We start from the raw sequence: 17,756 nt of genomic DNA, 5'->3' as shown, positions 1-17,756 counted from the left end.
GCGTACTTTTTTCATGGTTGAGCTTGGGAGGGTCCACTCTGCTTCTTGGACCACGAATGCTTGTTTCCTTGCTAGATTAGAAGTTTGTCACTACAATTTGTTCAAATATCTCTTCTAGACCTCTGTTTTCTACACTCCTCGGGGATGCCAATGATTCTGACATTGGAACATTTCATTAAGTCAGTAATCTCCCGTAACCTACATTCTTGAGATTGGATTTTTTTGAGCCCAGTTTCTGTGTTAGCTTTCTTTTCTACTAACCCATCCTCAATTTGCCATCGTTCTTCTCCCTCTTCACCCTGGCCGTCAGAACATCTAGTTTTGACTGCATTTGATTCATAAATTTTTTTAAGATTTTATTTATTTATGTGACAGAGAGACAGCCAGCGAGGGACACAGCAGGGGGAGTGGGAGAGGAAGAAGCAGGCTCATAGCAGAGGAGCCCCGATGTGGGACTCGATCCCGGAACGCCGGGATCACGCCCTGGCCGAAGGCAGAGCGGCTAACGACTGTGCTACCCAGGTGCCCCTGATTCATAGAATTTTTAATTTTTGCCAGATTCGCTCTCATTTCCGCCCTTAGAGATTCTATATTCTCATTAACATTTTCGTTAATATTTTTTTCAAGCCTACACATCGTCTTGACCATTGTTACCTCTGAACTCCATTCTGATAATTTGGTTATATCTATATCCATTAGTTCCTAGTTGCAGGGCCACCAGACTCATTGTCTTTTCTTTGCTGGGGGGATTTCTCCTTCTTGTCATTCTGATGAGGAGAGGTTGACGAGAGGTTGCCCAGAGCCCAAATTATTGACCAGGACCCAGGCTGTGTGCCCTTGTTTTATAGGGACCTTAGGGATGTGGGCTTCTTGAATTTTTCAGCCTGCCTTCTGGGAGAGGGGCCTGCGCGCCGATCTCAGCGGCCCCTGTTTGGGTGATTCTCCGCCTCCCCTGCGAGGGAAGAGTAGGGATGGGCACACTGTGAGCTGTTTCCAGGCTTTTGTTCTCTGGCAGGTTTCCCTGGTGGTTTTGCTGTGCCTCTTCTGAGTCAGAACAGCAGTGCCCGAATCTCAGCCTCTGTCTCCAGACGAGGATCGCGGTTCGCTCTCCACCTATCGTTTCTGGCCACTTTAACTCTGTTTCTGTTGGTGCTGCTCAACCCCTCAGTGTCCCAGGATGTGCGTCCCACACCCGGCATCCCTGCCCTCACTTCCAGGGCTGGTGTGTCTCTGTCGCTTTGGCGTTTCTAACACCACCAGCGCCCAGCGATTCGGGCTCCATCTCAGTGTGGTTCGCACGCACTCCCGGAGCTCCGGTTTTCAAGACTGGTCACGCGTTCCCCCAGCTCACAGTCTCAGTCTGCTCTCTGTGGAGTGCCAGTCCCCGAGATGCAGGTGGATTACCGCTTCCGGCGGCCTGAAAGACGCGGCAGCCCCTGCCCCTTTCTGTTTATCTTCCGATATCTGTGCGTGGCTTCATGGTTCCCCCTTTGTACCTCAATATAATCGCTGAGATGTTCAATTTTATAGAATCAGATGTATCTTCCTGCATCTCAGGCTGATTCTGTGAGTGTTCAGGATGGTCTGGTACCTATCCAGCTCCTACGACTCAGGGGACCAGCTGAAAAGGGATCCTACTCCTCCGCCATCTTAACTCCTCTCCCCTTTGTCCATTTTTAAATCAGGTCATGATTGTTTTGTTTCATCAGGCCACCTTCTGGGGGAGGGCCTGCTGTGCCTCAGCTGAGTTGCCCCACCCCTTGTCAGGATGGGCTCAGGTGAAGCTGGTCGTCTATGTGGCTTTTGTTCCCTGGAAGCTTTCCACCATTCTGAGGGTCTAAAAAAAAAAAAAAAACGAGCTGTGCCTGAATCTCTGGCCCAGAGCCGCAAGATCCTGTCCCTCCTCTTCAATAAACCCTCCAGGTGAAAGGGTCTCCCACTTCTGTGTGCACCAAAGTTCTCAGACTCCGTGAGTTTTTGTGTCTGCAGTCTTTCCCCAGCGGGGAGTCCCAGGGACCCGTGACCATCACTGCACTTTGTGTCTTTGGGACTGTGAGTGGTTGTGGGCTCCTGTGCTCACCCTGCTCCGAGACTTTTTGCCCCTCCCAGAGGCGGTAACACCGCAAGTTCCAGTCCTTTACAGGAAGAGTCAGGCAGAGAGCAGTCTCCATACTAGCCCATCTTAGAGGTTTATGGTGACCAGAGCTGAGAGTCCCTTCTGGGCTTACTGACCACAACCAGTTTCTTTGCTCCTTCTTGGGCACTGTATTGGTTCAGGTACCCCTGTTCTTTCTGTCTCCTGGGATCCTGAGACCACAATGACCCACCTAGAATTCTGCCCTTTTCATCCCTGAGGCCCCCTTTCAGGAAGGGATATTTCTCACGAGACAGATTTCTAAGGGTTTTCATTTTGCTCTCTATTGTTATATCACTTTTTGGTAGCCAGCTGATGGAGACTCCCTCCCCCTTCTGTTTATCTTCCAATATCTCCCCACAGATTCATGCCTCTGCACATCCTACCTTACGCAAAAAACCAGTCGCTTTTCTGCTTGTAGAGATCCAGACATATTTTCTTACCCTCTCAGGCTGATTTGTCTGGGTATTCAGAATGATTTGATAGATATCAAGCTAAATTCAAGTGACCAGATGAAAGCGGGTCCCCTACTCTTCCACCATCTTGCTTCTCCCTCTCTACTGTTATGTTTAGAGTCCCTTGTACCATGTAAAGGTCACAGCCACTGAATTTGGGGGTTAGGATGTGCTGCACTTTGGATACTTATTCTAGCTAACATCTACTTATTGATGCCTTTTACACATGTTGCAAGAGACATGCACAAAGAGGAAATTCGTCTATTTTGGGCCAGCTAGGTTCTGAGGAATCCAAATGAGAGACCACCTGACTTGTGTTGTTGGTGTAAGAGCCCCACTATTAGTCATCTCCCCTTCTATTCCTTTCCACACTTTGTATTCTAAATGCCCATTATCTGTTTGTCTCTTCTGTTTAGAGTCCATCAGGCTACAGATGGTCCTGTCTATGCAGCCACAAATGGAGACAGCCCCTACCGACTTCTACCGAGCACATTTGGACAGACCTCTGTGGATGAAACCCTGACTGCCATTCTTCAACAAGGCCCCCAACCAGCAGGAATCGGTTAGACCAGTCATCACCCCCTTTCCCTACCGGCAGTTAGGGTCACTTCTTCAGAGGGGGAAAGTTAGGAGTTAGTTGGACAGTTAGGTAGTCAGGGTCAGGGTCCCCAACAAGAAAATATGGAGTCAGGACAGTTAAAATAAAATAGCACTGATATCCTATTCTGCAGCTTAGGACAACCCTGACATTCTGCTCTGCAGCCTTTGCAGGAATGACTTCTGCACAAAGCCCTAAAATAAGACAATTAACCACAAAAGCATTTGTCCATATCACGGACAAGGGGCAGTTAAGATCTAAGCCCACAGATGTCAGAAAATAAAAACCCATCAGCATGTGGACATGAACCTAATAGGGAGACAGATATGTGACCAAAGCCCTGATTGGCACAACTCAGCACACCCTGCTCGCTTAAGAAAGTTCCACAAAAGAGCTTATAAAAGCCCCTAAACTTAGAAACTCTGGGTGCAACCCACTTGAGTCCAGCTCCCTCTCTGGGAGCTTTGTACTCTTGCTCAATAAACTTTGCTTTGATGCCCACCACCCTTCGTCTTGTCTACCTCTTCATTCTTGGAAGCAGCATGACCAAGAACCCGGGCACTGAGGGGACACAGATCCTGTAACACCACGATGGAGAACATTCAACATCATGAAGGGATCTGTAGATTTATCAGAGATTGCAGGTTTAAATATGGACTAGACAATCATTTGACAGTGCTGTTATTTCACTCAACAAGCTTTCACTGAGGACCTAAGCTGGACTGTCTACTAAGACTATGTAAAACCAATGTACTGGGTTTTTCCAGCTGTAGACACATAAATGACAGTGATGTGATGTATAATGTGATATTCATTAGACATATTCATATCTGTGTGTGACCAAGAGAATCTAAATAAATGTATTTCTTGAGAAAAAATAATAAAGAATCATAAAAAAGTGAAGGGCCAATATATTGACACCCTTGTTAAGGAACCTGGATAGAACCTCAGATGGCCTCTATCCAACTCCATATCTTTCTCTTCCCTTTGATGGTGACTTTGTTATAATCTGCATTTTGATATCATTTTTAGTTGTGACTATAATTTTTGACTGTAACTCTAGCCTTATCACCCATATTTGAGTTCATAAACAACTATTTGTTTGTCCTGTGTTTGAACTTATGTAGGAAGATCTAGTCCTTTGTAACTTGCATCATTTCCTCAGCACTTCTGTGTGAGAAATATTGTTTCAGTGTAAGGCGGCAGCAGGGCACGTGGCCTGGATGCAAAGTGTTAGTAGCAGCTCATTCCCTCTCTCTTCGGGACACCCAGAGTCCAGTGTCTTTGCCAGTTCTCCCTGTAACTCTCAGGATGGAATCTAACTGGTATGGGAATAACTGAGAAAATTCAAATGGAAGAAGGTGTGTAGCAGGAAGTAGGTGATCTCTTCAGGCTAAATATGATAAATGAAGCCGGAACTTACCAATCTATGAGAAACGGCTACAACCACCCAACAACTTCCTTCCATTTTTCGGTAGTGATGATTTTAACTATCCTGGTAAGGACAAAACCATTTGGAGCTTAAATGCAAAGGCTAGTTGACTTTAAGTAAACCATGTATGTTTTATTAAAAAGAGATAATTTTTGAAATTGTTTGAGCACATCATTAAAACCTATGGATATAACCTGAGGAGCGTTTTAGAGGATTTGAGATTTTTGTCACCGTTCACCACATTAGAAGTTTGGTAGAATTTGGTTGTCTTCCTCTGTATTCATGCTAAAGATTAGAATGTGCCTAATTATTAGCTCTGTGATCCCATAGCAGTTGGTTATGAATGAAATTAAGAATTCATTAGGTCAACTGGGTGGTGTAGTCGGTTAAGTATCCCTCTCCTGGTTTCACCTCAGGTCATGATCTCAGGGTCATGAGATCGAGCCCTGCTTAGGTCTGGGTGCTCAGTGCAGCTTGAGATTCTCCCTCCCTCTTCCTGCCCCTCCTGCTTGTGCTCTCTCTCTCTCTTCTCTCTAAAATAAATAAATCTTTTTTAGAAATAAGAATTTATTCACATATTTACATTTAAAATTAAGGAACCGATTGCACTCTTACTTATCTATATGTAAATATTTGTGCACTTGTGAGGACAAAATCTTAAGTGTTCTGTAAAACCTCTGGGTCGTTCACAGCTGAGACTAAGTTAGCTGGGGACTTGTAGGCAGCTAGTTGTCCACTGTCCACAATATGAAAAGATAAAAGAGACAGATGAGGTCTCCTCTGGCTTACATCCTTGATCCTCATTCTCCCTGAGGATGGCCATCTCTGGACAGCTGTAGCAGGGACACCATTCACAGTGTGGGGCATCTGTTCCCCAGAGACATCAGCCAGGAAATGGATTTGGTTCTCTGTGCCAGCCCAGCCACAGCCTGAGGTCACAGCCCCAGCAAATGGGCTCATAGGGGCTCACTGTCACCAGGCAGGTCATTGTATCTAGGAAACCACCATGAGAGTTTGCAATTGCCTTCATCTCCAACCTCCTGGAGGCAAGTGCAGATCTCTGGTACCATGTGAAGTCATGTGAAAGTCATCATGAGAAAGTGTCCTTTGCTTAAGAGAAACATGGGTGGGGCTTCTGGGTGGCTCATCCAGTTAAGCATCTGCCTTCAGCTCGAATAATGATCCCAGGATTCTGGGATCAAGCCCGGCATTGAGCTCCCTGCTCGAAAGGAGGTAGGGGGGAAATAGCTTAGAGCCCACAGAATGTGAATAAAGGGTGGCTGGAACTCAGTCCGTGTGTTGCTTTAGGAATTGGAAGTTAGTGTCTTCTCAATTGTGATTGTTCTTGAATGGAAAAGCTGTATTGGTTTTAAAACTTTATTTTTATTTTTCTAATAATAATTTTTATTATGTTATGTTAGTCCCCATACAGTACATCCTTTTAGTTTTTGATGTAGTGTTCCATGAGTCATTATTTGGGTATAACACCCAGTGCTCCATGCAATATGTGCCCTCCTTAATACTCATCACCAGCCTATCCCAATCCCCCACCCCCTCCCCTCTAGAAGTCCTCCAGTTTATTTCCCAGAGTCAATAGTCTCTCATGGTTCATTCCCCCTTCTGTTTATGGTCCATTGTCTAAAAAGGGACAGACAGTGAGAGATTAATCAAACATAAGAACAAAACCTAATTGCTCGTACAGATGCCGTAAGTAGTTTCCAGATATTTTATTCTACTGTAGTAATTCATTACCTGTGCAGGTGCATGTGGAAGGCAATTTATGCATGTATAAGTGGTAATAAACATGCCCGCAGTAGTAGAATAATAGAGGATGCATATGTGTAAAATTATTAGACTTCACAACTTCCATGCTTTCCCTTTGGTTCCTTATTATCTGTGAAATTGGACAATTTTTGTTCTCTAGGCTTAAAACTCATTGTCAGTATTTAGAGTTTTCAATGCTGATTTTCTCCTGTGAGTTACCAAAAACCTAAAATATGTATGAACTTTAAAAAACACTATATTGAAAATTACAACAGTGAAGTTCCATTTTGTGAATATCGTGTCAATGCATCTCTATTTTTGAATCAGTGTTAATTAGAAATGATGACATTTCATGTGAGTACAAATATCAATCTGAAAAAATAAACAGTAGGAAGAATCCTGAATGTTTAAGTAATTGGCGAAGTAGACAAATGACGGGTTTGTGTGTGTGTGTAGTGATTTTCAGTGAATGGTTCAGCTTCTTGTAGGGCCTCTGAAAGGGAGAGGCCAGGTGAACCACCTTTCAATTAGTTGGTATCTGTTCTCAGAACATGGGAATTTCTTAGTCCAATAGTCAATCAGACAGCTTTGAGGTCTTGAAGGTTTTCAGTCCTCAGCGATGGTGTTGCAAGCCCTTGTGAGCAAACCCTAGGGTAGCTGCTGTGAGCCCTATTGCTTCAAAGTACAATGTGAAGATTTCAGACACCATTTCCCAAAGAAGTACCTCGTGGGTCTCTGTCCATGTCAGTTTCCGACACTTCCACCCACACTAGTTATGTGATCAGTGTGTTTCGGGATAATCCCCACATGTGATTTCTGCTCTTTCTACCAGTCCTATCTGTTTCTGATCTTCCTTTATGGTAGGGGTTGGTAAGCAATCTATGTGGTATATGATGTGGTCTGATAGTTGTCTGCCTTCAGAGGATGAAATTATGCCTAGAAATTGTACTGTAGTTTGAGGTCCTCAGCCTAACTTAGGTCAATTGTCCATCCTCTGAGTGTAAGAAATTTCATCCACTTTACTTGGATGCTCGTCTGTTCTCCAAATTGTCCTCAGTAATAAGGATGTCATCTATATGAGGAATACTGGTTTGTGTGTATGTTTTTGTCTTAGAAAAGGCCTGGAAGCTCCTGTTGAGCACCATTTCCTGTTCTTATTGGCCATCAGAAAATCTTTGTGAAGTATTTGTTTTTAAATGGACGCTGTCTTTTTATGGTCGATGGTAAAGGTCTTTATTGACAAGTCTTTGTTAGCGTGTGTATTGCAAATCTTTACTTCCCTGCCTGCGTTTCACCTTTTCATTTCTTAATGGTCTAAGATAAGGAGAAATGTCCCATTTTTATGAAGTCCCACTGAATTCTTTTAAATGGTTAGTGCACCCTGTGTCCTACCCCAAGATTGACATGTTCTACATTTTCTTCCAGAAACTGTCCAATGTGAAGCTACAATCCATCTCAAATTTCTAAATTCCATTTTTAACTCTAATAGGGCATTTACAGAATATTTTGGATTTTCTATGTACACCATCCTGGCTATCTGTGAATAGTCACAATTATCCCCTCAATTCTTATACTTTCTGTTTCTCTTGCCTTACAACACTGGGTAGATTCTCCAATGCAATGTTGAATAGAGCAGCATTGTTTGAAGATTTTAATATACCTTTCTCAATATCTGATAGAAAAAGCAGGCCCAAACGTTGGTACTTAAAATGTGACCTAATTGACCTATATGGAACATTACCTAATAAGTACAGAATACAATATTTTCAAGTGGTCATAGCCTCTTTACCCAAATAGACAATAAGTTAGGCTATGAATCAAGTCTACTAATTTTAAACCCCGAAATTAACTAGATTCTATTCTTAGACCACAGGGGAATTGAGCCATAGTCATAATGAAAAGAAAACCAGGAAGTCCCTGCATGTTTACAAATTAAATGTAACTTTGCTGCATATCCTAAAGGTCAGAGAGGGAATCTCAATGGAAATTCTCAACCTTTTCTACATCAGGGCTCACACACAATGGCACTTTATTTGTGAAGAGCATTACAATAACTTAGACAGGAGTTGAGCCTTAAGCCAGAGTTCTGCCTGCCCCAGCCACACCTGGCAGACTTGGCCTATGGTCCCCCCCCAGCTGTCCTTTCTGGTGGCCCTGAGCTAAGGGGTCAACATGGCCGTATGGAAATTAGAAGCTCCCCACTCTTAGTGATGATGTTGCTATCGTATCATCCTCACCAGTCCAACAACATGATTTCTGAGTGAAATATGACACAAGGCTTCTTGGCCTTCCTTCAGGTTTGAAAATCATCTGGTGAGTCATCTATTGAAATATAAGTTCAACATTGTGTTCTTTCTTCTGGAAGAAATAGACCCAATAGCAATTATGGCTTCCTGGGCACCTGTTCTTGAGAGACATCATACTGGCTCTTTGCAGCATTCTCCCTCTTAAACTTCTCAACTAGGATGTAGATATTATTAGGCCCATTTTCAGATGGTTAGACGGGGACTCAGACAATACGAGCCACAGAGGATTTTAGTGTCAGAAACCTAAGTGGGATCCCAAATTGATAATCCCTTGTTATTCCCATACAGCATACTATTTCCATCTTATCTCTGGTCTTCTCAGTCTGGGGAAACCTATCAAGTATGGGATTTTCTTGTCATGTGGCCAACTGGGAGACGAATTCAGCTGGCCTTTTCACCTCTGCCCATGGTGATCATGAAGAGGGTATCTCAGAGGTGGAGGACCTCCAGGTGAGATACTCAAAGATCCCTAGGAATAGAGACAGTATAATATTTTCTGGTGATAAAGTTACTGAGAAAGGAACTATCTTTTAGTTGATTCAGGCTCTGGTATGTTCAGAGTGTGCTGTAGGACAGGTCTGAAATAGTATTTAAAAACAGTCATCTCAGCCTCTTCTACAAAGTGAGCCAATGCTTATAAACATGGCTAAAATATTCCCTTACCTGTGATTATTTACTTCCCAGCCATCGCAGTGTTTATATGGTATGATGTGACTTAGATTAGTCAACATTTGCAGAGAAAGAACTTAGTGCCTCCAGGGGGCACTTCATGTTTAAGTTAGTTTGTGACAATGAGCTACTCTGTTTTACTCTGCAGTCCAAGGGAATGGTGCCAGACCTCTCTAAGGTGTCTAGCAGTTCTAAAATTCTGACTGTAAATGATTGTGTGCTTCAGAGATTTGGGCAGGAGAAGGGCAGGTGTCCAGAGACTGTGAACACTTCTGTTACCTGTGCTGACCATGGAGCAGGTAGCCTTTTTGTAGGCATCATTTTGATTTCTTGGTACTCTTGTGAAAGGTGATTTGTCTCAAATTCCTCCATTTAGTAGTAATTATAATGATAAAAGTAATTTTTATCTTATATCATCTGTGGGCCCTGATCCTGGGCTCCCAGGGAAGCTATCCTTTAACATTTTACCCGGCTCAAAATAACTGGGCAAAACCTCAAAGCGTGGGCCCTATTTCTGCCCCAAGCACACGTTGGACATCTGCTTCGAGAAGAAAAAAATAACCAAAAATGCCAACATAAAGATAAGAAAAAATAAAGAACCTCTCTGACTCCCTTAAGATTAATGTCATACTGACTTGCACATTCTGAAAACATAAGAAAAAGTCTGTCACTTTCTGGAATCTTCTTCCTCATTGTGGCGTGTAACTCTGTATGTAACACAAAACAGAACAAATATATAACCCTGCCCCAAGTGTTCCTTCCCCGGAGCACTCCCTTCTTTGGGAAGATTGTGTCTCCCAGGCAGCTGTTCTGACTTGGGTTTGAATAAAGCTCTTCCTTTCTCTCTAAAATGTTTTAAAAAGGTCGTTCATGTAGTGCCGACAATAACACTGTTTTCTATTTAAGTGAAAAATAAATGTTTCTGGTTCACAACAGCAAAAGCACAGAAGGGCAGCTGTTCTCTATCCTGGATGTTTTCCTGCAGAACCAAGCATGTGTATATAGATACCAGCATAAATGGGCTCATCCTAGAAGGATGCTTTGAAGGTCTGAGAAGCACTATCCACTTCATGGGTGAGACCAGAAGGTGGCCCTCTTCCCCAATTAGAACATTCCCTTTTGGGTCTTAAGTTGCCTTGGAAATGTGTGAAACCACTGCATTTCCTAAAAGCCCAATCCTTGGAGGGTCTGAGAGCAGCTGACCTTGCAGGAACCAGGCACACCCCAGCAGGAGGGCTGGTGCAGAAAGGGAAGGGGCAGGGCTCTGAGAGGTGGTCTGCAGCTGGGGGTCCCCAGAAGGGGCCAGGTGTGTGTATGGGGCCCGGCCCACAGCTGCGCCAGGTGTTGGGTAAGGAGGCGCCTCTTGGACCCCCCTGACCTTCAGGGTTGCTGGCTGTGGGGCGGGTTGCCCACGGCATCCAGGGGCTGGGGCACCACCCTCCCCGACCAATCACCGTGTGGGGGTGGAGCTACATCTCTGTGGGCGGTACTGGAGTTGCAGGTGGTTGCAGACCTGGGGCAGAAGAAGGGGCACTGGGTGAGAGTTGCCCCGCGCAGTTCAGGCTTTGGTGGTGAGCGCTGTGTGCGCACGGGGTGGGGAGTAGGGGTAGGGTGCGCCCCAGGTGGAGGCGGGGTTCTGGAAGGGCGTGGAGAGGGGTTCATCGTGGGGACTCAGGTGAGGTTTTCTTTTTCCCTTTAAAGTCTCCTCTGCCTGATGTCCGTCCAACTGGCCGTATTCCCCAGACCCGTGAACTCCAGAGGCGCCCGCTCACCTGAGCTTTGTGGGATGGGTTGCAGAGATGTCAGGGTTTCCGTGTTCCCGGGAGAGAGTGCGGGTAAGGGCCGCATACAGTCCCCATCATCAGTGGGGTGTCCCCGGTTCCCTGACACAATGCAGGTGATGGACCTTGAGCAGTACCCGAGTTCAGCAGGGTGTTCCCTGTTCCCCCAGGCATGCGTGTGGTGTGTAACAAGCCTCCAGAGCTGTCCCCCAACTTCAGCACATATGCCCGTGTACTTGGTTAGTGGTAATTGGCTGTTAGAATCATGCTGGAAAATCCTCCCAGGTGGGGGCCTGGAGGCGGGCGTAACCAGACCCCACTCTAGTTGCATTTGGAACAGACGGGTGGGGTTTCTTTAGAGAAGGGAGTAATTCGCCCTCCAGAAAAGGCAAGGTCATTGGTCTATTTAGAATGAAGATAATTACTTTGCTAAACAACAAGTATGTGTTGCCCCTTCTCCCAGAAACCGAAGCAGGTGTGCAGGCTTTTTAGGTCAGAGGTGCCTTCTTCTCCCCAGCTGACAGCACTTCTCTGCTCTGGCTCCAAGACACCCGAGGTTTTGAACATCAGCATCTGAGTCAGTGAGGCAGCTTGTCACAGGACGCCAGTGTTCAGAGAAAGCACAGGTATGTTTGGCAAAATGTCCTAACTATGTCAGGGCTGGAGGTAAAACCTCTCATTATCCCAAAACCTGGGCTTTTCTCTAGTTGAGCCACAAAGTAAAACTTAAGTAGCTGTCAGCATTCTGGATTAGATGCAAGAGGTACATAGTTTCCCTACATGTAGAACTTCGCAGGGGATCACAATTTCTCTGTCCATTTATTGCTTACAAATGTATTTTGAACATCTGTTTCCTAGGAACCCTCTTTTATTAGAAAGGGAAGGTGAGATTCACTCTGTGCATGGTTGTAACATCTAATTGGTTCCTTCATCTAATAGCGTTATTCATTTGTGCCTAGGATATGGTTGAGTGGCCAGCATCTTGAGTTAGGTGGCTTTTTTTTCATCAGATACAGACTTGGATGATGTCATTTGACAAAGGTGATGTTTCATCATTGATTAGTCTTTTTATCAGAAGAGTTAAAATTAGGGTGGAGGGAAAATTCAAAATTATTCAAAGCAGCCTTTTCCTGTTTAAAAGTTGAGCTTGACTTTCTAGTTTTACTAAAGGTATTATCTCGATGTTTTGAGGTGCCGTATTCTCTCTGTAGTTTCTTTGGTGATGGAGTCAGAAGGAGAGTCTGGGAATTCGTTTGGATAGAGGCATGCTGGTGGCTTCAAGGGGCTTGGCATCAGGAGCCCTCGGGTGAATTCTGCAACTGCTTACCTGACCCTGGGTGTATCTCACAGAATTTTTGTTTCCTCTTATGAAATTGCTGGCAGATAATGTTCTGCTTAAAGGGGAACCCTCCCATCCTGTTGGTGGGAATGCAAACTGGTGCAGCCATTCTGGAAAACAGTGTGGGGGTTCCTCAAAAAGTTAAACATTGAACAACCATATGATCCAGCAATTGCTCTCCTAGGTATTTACCCAGAGGATACAAAAATGCAGATTCGAAGGGGGAACATGCACCATGATGTTTATAGCAGCAATGTCCACAGTAGCCAAACTATGGAGAGAATCCCAAAGTCCATGCACTGATGAATGGATATAGCAGATGTGGGATACATATATATATAATGGAATATGACCCAGCTTCAAAAAGAATGAAATCTTACCATTTACAAGGATGTGGATGGATCTAGAGTGTACTAAGCTAAGCAACATTAGTGAGGAAAGACAAATATCCTATGATCTCACTCATTTGGAATTTCAGAAAGAAAACAGATGAACAGAGTTGGAGGGGGGGAATGAGAGAGGCAAACAAGAAAACAGACTCAACCTTGGAGAACAAACTGAGGGTTGCTGCAGGGCAGGGGCATGGGGGGAAGAGTTAAATGGGTGCAGGGTATTAAGGAGGGCACTTGTGATGAGCACCGGGTATTATATGCAGATGAGGAATATCTAAATCTTACACCTGAAGCGAATATTACATGGCATGTGAACTAACTGGAATTTAAGTAGAAGACAAAAAGAAAAAGAGAGTGTTCTGCTTCATGAAGAGTGAGGTAAAAATGTAGTGATTTGGGCTGTACTATTCTATAGATGATAGTTGTAAAACACCCTGTTGTAGGATATGCTAGTTTCTTATCGCATGAGGAGTCCTTGGAAAGCTTCAATGAAAGATCCAGATCTCAGAGCATGTTTATGCTCCACTGATATGTACCAGTTTGCACAGGTAGGAAGGAAGGTGCAGAGAAATGCAACAGAAGGGGAAAGTAGGTGTGAACCTTTCATTAGTTAGCTTTGTAGCTTTCTCGTGAAAGCCTTGAGCCAGTGTGATTTTGGAAGAAGAGGGGGAATCCTGGAGCTTTGCAGGAGACGGGGGAGTTCCAGGTCTGGGTAGAGGTGACAGGGGTCCCAGAGGAGAGCTGAGTGCATTCTGCAGCACAGCGTGGGCAGGGCGGGCTCCAGGGGTGGCTGTGGGTCTCCTGTGTGAGAGTTGTGACAGGTGAGGGCCGTGTGCAAGTTCCTGTCTGAGGACAGGTGAGGCACAGGTGGAGAGCTGGCCATGTACCTTCTTCTGGGCCACCATCCTCACCAAACACACACAGCCTCATCGTCTGTCCCTGTCACTCCAATTCAGACTGTCAGAGTTGCCAGGCTGAGATGTTTGGTGGTGCTTCTTTCCTTGCATGCGTGAGAAGTTTCAAACCTGAGGTGATGGACATGGTGGGTCCTCAGAACATCTGTTACTCTTTTATTTCCTGCTCTACTTCCGATTGGTGAAGTGAATTGGACCTGCTAGTGGAAGGAGCTATCTGTGCGTTTTTATTTCCAGGTTTAATTAAACAATGGGAAAAGAGTCTTCTGAAATAGTAAAGGAATCCTTTCTGGGTGTTCATGTTTTTCTCTTCTGCGAGCCACATTCCGATATTAGAAATTATTTGTTAAAGTGAAACAGCCTCAGAGCTGTCACAGGGTTTGGTGGCCTTTGTGAGAGGGAGAAAGGGAGAAGGAGTGTACGTTCTTTAGGAGCTTGGGGAGTGCCACATTGTGCTCCCAAAGGAAATGGAGCCTCCTGTCAGCCTACCCGGGGCAGGGGTGGCGGGGGGGGGTGCTGCTTACCTGGAGGCCCATCCTGGGCTCTGGAAGCTTGACCTTGTGAGTCACTTGTGACTTGAGCTGGGGAATCGATGAAGAAAATAGAATGAATGCTGGGGGTTGCCTGTATCCTTTGGACTCAGACAACTCCATGTAGCAAAGGAACTCTTCCCCCTGAGGCGTGTCGGGATCCCTGAGGGTGTGGGGTTTGCTTCATGGGCTGAGGTTCTGTCTTCATCCTTATCTGGACCGGAGCCATGTTGTCTGGCTATGGAGATCCAGACCCTTAGGTGACCATGTCATCATCATCATTATCATCATTATTATTATTATTATTATTATTAATTATTATTATCATTATCATTATTAGTATTAATATTTCAACAAAGCAATAGAGACATTGACTTTGAGATAAAAATACTGCAAGGAACAACACAAGGTCAAATATATACGTGACGATTGAACTTGTGGTGTCTCTCACTGGTGTGGGTCTTGTAGGGCTGCCCAAATGAGGAAGACCAAGGAATTCTATGTGGATAGAAGTGTGCTGTGCACAGGGAGTGTTTTATTCCATCAGTTGACTTCTCTGTCTGAAGGGAAAATAGAGTGGTGACTGGAGCTTGGTTTCTGATCGGAAGGACTGGGAGGCCAGTGAATGGAAAGAGCGGTGTTCATGCTGACACGGTGCTCAGTGCCCAGTGAGCGAAGGTCGGAAGCTTGGACTCAGAAGCGTTGGTGTTCAGGGAGGATGTTGTCTGAGTTTGCAGCACATCGAGTCACTTGGCTGGTCTGCCTGATCGGGCCAGTTTCTGCCTTTCTAAGGGCAGCTTGAAAGTGCAACCCTAGGGCATTTGCAGAGTGGTCTGCATGGAACCCTGTGTGGGCCAGTGTAGACACAACCCAGAAGATTCAGAGCTACCCGATGAGCACGTTTGTGAGGCTGGAGTTTGATTCTCCGTGACAAAGGATTGAGCCGGAGTGCAAAAATCTCTGGGTCTTAGGACTCACCGAGGCAGGTCCCAGGCTGGCAGGGTGGTCGGATCAGATGTCTGTTTCCAGGACCTTGGCCAGAGGAGATTTGGACCCTGGGAAGCGTCTCTGCTCAACTTTCTCAGGTGAGCACCTCCGGCAGGAGCGTGTGTGCTCACCTGTCGTGAGGAAGGTGTCTGGTTTCAGGTTTCGTGTGCGGGTGGATTCCTCATGCAGCTCCCTTTCCTGATGGTGTTCGAGGTGCAGGAGATTGGGTGGACCCCCTTGTCCAGGCATCTGGGCTGTGCAGGAGCCCTGGGGCACCTTTTCCCTAGGGATTTGGAGCACGGCACCGGGCGGGAGTGGGGTGGTGAAATCATCAGTTGGTGCCTCAGTTTCTTCCCTGCCGAGATGGAGTGGAACTCTAAGTGCTTTATGGAAATATAAAGCAGGAGGCAGGGCTGGGGGGTGCTGAAGGGGAGGTGGGGTGGTGTTCGCTATTCATATAGGGGCCAGGTGGTACTTCACTAGGAGGGGTGATACTTGAGTCAAGATCTAAAAGAAGGTGAGTGAGATCACATCGAGACCATTGTAAACTGAAGGAAGAAGCATGTGCAAAGGCCCCAGGGCAGGAGCATACCAGGTGTGCGCCGGCAACAAGAAGGCCCTGTGGCCACGACAGACAGCTTAGGACATGACCTCAGGGAGGTGACAGAGTGTAACAGAAAGTCATTGCAGGCCCCGTGACCCCATGGGACCCTGTCTCCACCTGGGCCATCCTGGCTGCAGGGTTGAGAACAGGTGACAGAGGGTTGAAGATGGGCAAGGAGGTCAGTGATGACGCTTTTCAGGAACTCAGGCAAGAGATGGGCTCCAGTGTGGACCAGACAGGTGGCTCGGAAGGAGCGGTTAGTCCTATGGTGGAGTGCGTCTTGAAGACGGAGCTCACGGTTGCCCGGCCGGCTTAGATATCGGGGATGGGAGAAAAGGGAGGAACTGGGGTAACTCCCAGCTGTTGTAAGGCTGTCCCGAGGAAAGGAGGGTTCTGGGGGTAGGAGGAGGTAGTCCGTGTGCGCATGCTGAGAGGTGCCTTTCCGGTGGATCTGCTGAGGTTTGTGTCCGGGAACCTTTCACATGTCACTCCCTCAGCAACGTTCAAGTACAAGTATCCCCACTTTTTAAAAGTTCATGGGAAGACGCGGCTTTTTGAAAGATCTCCGTTATTACCTGGTTTCACTAATGGGAAGAAACCGGAGGATTTTCCTCTTGTGAAAAGTCGAACAGCGGCTTGCTCGCGTTCAGCATCTGTTTTGGAGGCAGGCAGAGGCGCGTGCAGCTAGCCACCGCTTCCTGGGAACCGCTCTCTGCGTCCAGCCACCGGCACTTTGAATTGTGTCTGTGAGCGTCTGCTGTGCTTTATCTCCATTTATTTTCAGCATCCGTTAGGAGTTGTGTCCCGAGGCCTAGGAAAAGCCAAAAGAGAAGTCATTTTTGGAGTCTAGGCGTGCTCACTCATTTCCATATAAATTAATGGTCATTCCTTCTTTACACCATTTCTGCTTGTGACATTTCCTAGGAGCACTGTACTTTCAAAGAGCAGGGGAACCTGTACCCCATCCTGCCGGGTTAGCTTCAGTCACCACGCTGCACAGAACATTCCATGACTATCAGATTTTCTCACTCAGACACTGCATCTTTGACCACCTTCACCCCCCGTTCCCGCATCGGGCAGCCACCCATCTCTTCTCCCTGTCTGTGCATTCAGTATTTGTTTTATTCCACGTGGAATGATCATGAGAGCATCTGGTATTTGTCTTTCTGTGTCTGAGTTACTTGGTAAAGAGGCTCCCAAGGTCTATGTTTCTATGTGTGTTTATTGGGAATAATGCTGCAGTGACCATGGGAGTCCATCTGTCTTTTTGGGGTACTGTTTTTGTGCTCTCCAAATCAATACTCAGTAGAGCCATTACTGGGTCGTGTGGTAGTTGTATTTATTTTTCAGGAACCTCCATACCGTTTGTCACAGTGACTGCATCATTTCCATTCCCACCAACAGTGCACAGGTTCCCATTGTCTGCACACCCCCGACCACACTGGGTGTCTGTCTCTGGGACGATTGCCGTTGCAACAGTTGTGAGGTGATGGCTGATTATGGTTTTGACTTATGTTTCCCTGATGATGATTAGTGATGTTGAACAACTTTTTCTGTCTGTTGCCACCTGTGTGCCATCTTTGGAAAGTATTCACATATTCTCCCCATTTTTTATACAGTTTTTTTTTGTTTTGATTTGTATGAGTGTTTTGGGTATTTTGGATATTAGCCTCTTCTCACACATATGATTTGCAGATATTTTTTCTTATTGGATCAGTCGCCTTTTAAGTTTTTGATGGTTTCTTTTGCCGTGTGGAAGATTTCAGTTTGATGTTGTTCCACTTGTTTATTTTTGCTTTTTTTGCCTTTGCATTTGGTGTCTGATCTAAAGACTCTTTGCCCAAACCAACG

The 17,756-nt window shown here is 45.7% G+C and overlaps 2 long non-coding RNA genes across 2 annotated transcripts in view; one reads left to right on the top strand and one right to left on the bottom strand.

Moving 5' to 3' along the window:
* The window catches only part of LOC103678285, a 43,217-nt gene that overhangs the window by 3,245 nt on the left and 22,216 nt on the right, over nucleotides 1-17,756 (bottom strand). The window lies entirely within an intron of this gene.
* On the top strand, nucleotides 2,865-3,467 carry LOC121100307. The gene is made up of 2 exons (XR_005832067.1): nucleotides 2,865-2,914; nucleotides 3,006-3,467. It is a non-coding gene; the product is annotated as an uncharacterized LOC121100307 (long non-coding RNA).

This window comes from Ursus maritimus, unplaced genomic scaffold, assembly GCF_017311325.1.
Source record: "Ursus maritimus isolate PB19 unplaced genomic scaffold, ASM1731132v1 scaffold_36, whole genome shotgun sequence".
In the NCBI taxonomy this organism is placed as follows: Eukaryota; Metazoa; Chordata; class Mammalia; order Carnivora; family Ursidae; genus Ursus; species Ursus maritimus.
The sequence above is the reverse complement of the archived record's forward strand: the minus strand, read 5'-3'. Positions and strand labels throughout refer to the sequence as shown.